The sequence below is a fragment of the Oryzias melastigma genome, linkage group LG3 (assembly GCF_002922805.2).
Source record: "Oryzias melastigma strain HK-1 linkage group LG3, ASM292280v2, whole genome shotgun sequence".
Classification (NCBI taxonomy): domain Eukaryota; kingdom Metazoa; phylum Chordata; class Actinopteri; order Beloniformes; family Adrianichthyidae; genus Oryzias; species Oryzias melastigma.
The window spans coordinates 7,364,603-7,368,514 of record NC_050514.1 but is presented as its reverse complement, the minus strand read 5'-3'; positions in this window follow the sequence as shown (position 1 = coordinate 7,368,514).

Here is a 3,912-nt window from a genome sequence, read left to right as displayed (position 1 = left end):
GTCAGCGTCAAGCACACGTCAGATTAACGCGTAATTAACGCGACAAATCTGACAGCCCTTATATTTATATACATTTATATTGCGGGACAATGAAGCGCTCCGTGTTTCTCCGGCTCAGTAGCATAGCAGCGGGATGACCGTGTAGTCGGTGAAACAACTCCTGCTTCTCCAGATCAACACTTTGATTCAGTTCCCTGGTTTCTGCTGGAAGAGCAGCAGCTTTATCCTCCACTTCCATCTGATTTGTTTTTAATTCACTGCATGTTCCCACCACTTCATCAGCCAAATGCTACACGGCTGCAGGTGCACTTGAATTCCTCGCATCCGGACAGCAGAGGAGCATGAAAATGATTCACCAAAAGAAGCGGACTGTTTCTCAGTGTCAAAAACAGGCAGACAGCTGGATTGACCTGCAGCAGGTTTATGAGTTCAGACAGGGAGTAAGCAGCTCAAAGTTCACAAAGCTGAATCAGGGTCAGACAGGCAGAGGTCAATCACGAGCATGAGATCATCCATGAAGAGACTATGTCACGGTCCAGGCGAGGGTCAGGACAGGCAGTGTCACGGATCAGGAGGCAGAGACCCAGATGCAGGGATCAAAACTAAGGTTCAGGTTGACAAAGATTCTTTAATGACAAAAAATCACCTCAACAGAGGGAAAACTAAAGGAGCTGCAAAAATACAAAAAACTAGAGAAGCTCAAGAGCATAGGGCAGGGGTAGGGAACCCTGGTCCTTGAGAGCCACCTTCCTGCATGTTTTCCAATATACCTGCTCTGGCATGTTCTTATTGGCTGGACACACCTGAACCAGGTACTTGTTTGAGTCCCTATTCATGACTGACTACCTGGTTAAGGTGTGTTTTGGGCGTAATGAACTCAATCCAGTGTGGGTCCTTATGCGAGATCCCTCATGCTGCTGCCTAAACTGTGTAGCCACAAGTGGGCCTGAGTCTGGGTCTCCCGGTACCGGTCCCCGGTCCAGATAACATACAGGGTTGTGTTAGGAACAGCTTCCGCTGTAAAACTCTCTGCCAAACTAAGAGTATCCTGAACCTTTGAAAGATTCTATGTGGCGACTCCAGATGGGATATGCCATAAGCAACTGGAAAACTTCACCTGTACTGTTCAGTAGCAGGTATTTATCTCTGAGTCACACCGCTGGAAGCTTTGGATAAAGATGATCTGGATCCATTTTAGGTCAGTGAACCAATACTGACTGTAAGTCATCAACCACAGATTATGATGTGAATCAAATTGTTGTAAAATGAAATGTTGATATTAAAATGAATTATTTCACTCCTATTAAGAACAGTTTTGTAATTATTTTGTTAAAAAATAAATAAACAAATATTGACTAAACATAGGCTAGTAATCAAAGAGAATCTGTAAATGAGTGGTACAGTTGTTTTTTAGAGTTCCAAAGTAGATATTTATCTAGATTTCCAACAGGACGTGTTGTTTTTATTGTTATTTTTCCAGAGTTCTGTGGTGGAATTCATGTTCTTTTCCTTCCAACTTCAGAGGTTCATTTGAGTGTCTAACCATTCAGCAATGTTGTTTTCATGGAAGAAAAAAAAAACAGATTTCAATTCTATTGAGATATTTGTTGGCCAAGATACAGCAAAGTACAGGACACTTCTATCCATCATTTCATCCAGGTCATTTTTTAACTTCTCAACCTTGTGGCAGGTTAATTATTGTGACAACATACAGATACACATAAATATGTGAAGAATGTTTGGGAGAAAAGGGCTTTTTATGTGAAAGTTGAAACCTCTCCGTTCAGTTCAGAAAAGATGAAAAGAAAAACAAATTTGAGGTTTATTTTTGTAATTTGTAAAAGTCATGAATGTCTCTGATTATTAGCATCAGCACATGTGAGTAATAACAATGACAAAAGAATACTGAGGCATACAAGCACTAAGGCTTAGACTTACAGCAAAAATAACAGCAAAACACAACTTTAGATTTTCTTTATTCAAGTCATTTATCTGAAAAGGTAGACTTAAGAGAATACCTGATCTATGCTACTTCATTTCTATGATCATAGCTATATTAATTAACATAGTTGTTACAGCAAAATTATGTGTTAAATAAAAATCACACTGGCATCAGGCAAAGAAAGTTAAAATTCGCTACATAAACTGTAAAAAGTCAGATTTAAATAAGCGTAAACTCTTGTATTTTTTAAATTATTTTTTACAATTAATTGGGCATAATTTATTTGATCAACTCTCACTCTTTCACTAAGTAACTCCCCCCTCATAAACATAAATTAATACTTTTTTTTAGTAAAATCCTAGCACAATTATATTTTTCAACAGCAAACAAGAGCAGAGAAGCCAAGAAGGTAGTTATCAAAGCTTCATTTTACCGCCGCACACTTCTGCCCACACTAAGCCTCACACAGAGTATTTTCCTACCATCTTTCAAAGCTAATGCAGGGAAATAGTAGTTTCAGCTGGAAACAGGAATATCTGCCTAAAAATCCATAATTTCTATTAGCAGTAGAAGAAAGAAACTGTTTATAATTTTTACTGACTGCATCCACCATAATTTATCAGCTTCATTACCAGCATCAACACAGAGACACAGAAAGCAGCGCTAGCTGGTAATGTTTCATGATCAAGGTGAAACTGCTGTAAAAGTCTGGCTTTTCAAAGTAAAATAATCACAGACTCCTTGTCTTAAAGAGGAGGAACAAGAATCTATTGAAGTAGAAGATAAAAAGGAGTTAGCTGGACTCAGTTCATCTTTATTGGACTCTATGCACGGAGCTGTGTGACGTATTTACAGTTTCAAATAAGGCCGCTTGTTTACTTCTGGTGTGGCTAACTCTATACATCAACTTAGCAAATATCGTGTACTATCCCAGGTATTGTCTAATTTTGATTATTTCTTACATTGTATGATAGTTTATGGTTATGTGTATACACAATGACATCCACAGAGACAAAGTTTGTCTTCCTGAAACACCAAACACCCAGAACTAAAAAAACACCATGTACTGTGTGTTAATGTGACTTCTTCAGATGAAACGTAGTTATGTTAGAACATTAAAGCCTGTTCAACAGAACCTTTTATGTGTAAACAAACTTTGAAGTGACCTTCAGACTACTGATCCTGATGATGTTTCTCTGCCTTCTTCATGGAGTGATAGCGGCGTGCGCTAACCTTCATCTGTGTTGAGACTTTAGGAAAGAGAATGACGTCTCAGACTGATTCTACCTGAAACTGAAAATTACATTTACACAAGATTAGAAATCTGGAGTGGAGTAAATGGAACACAACTAACAAGTCATAAAGACAGCGATAATCAGACGTGTCTTTCATGCTAGTTAACATTAGCCCAAATGAGAAAGTGACAATGGTATTCCAGTGATACTTTCTAAATACTACAGTCAGTTCTGAACTTTTTTTCTTGGCTGCACAAACGCGGAGGAAAAGTTAATAGTTTATAGTTCCTGTTGGGATTAATACTCCAAATTTCTTCCAATCACGGCCGCAGCTGCAGCTCACTGCAGTCCTCACTCTATGTGAGTGAGAGCTAACGGGACCTCATTTAATGCGACAAGTAACAGGATTCAGCTTTAAATGCACATAAAATATATGAAACAATGCAGCAATCTGCATCTTGACTGCACCTATCACATGTCGCCAACATGAATTTCCATCAGCTTTTGAGGTGGTTGCATGTTAGTTACCTTTGAAGTTTGCCATGTTGGACGAGAAATACAATTTAAATTCTTTTGGCATTTTTATTTTAGAGTATTTTGCTAGAAAAACGAACAACGCACCTAACATTGTTTATACTGACTCTTGGAAGCTCCAAAAACATATTAAAAGTCCAATTACTCCACTTTTTCCACATAAACAATAGTCCACTGCCTCAACTGGAAATGAATTAGGGG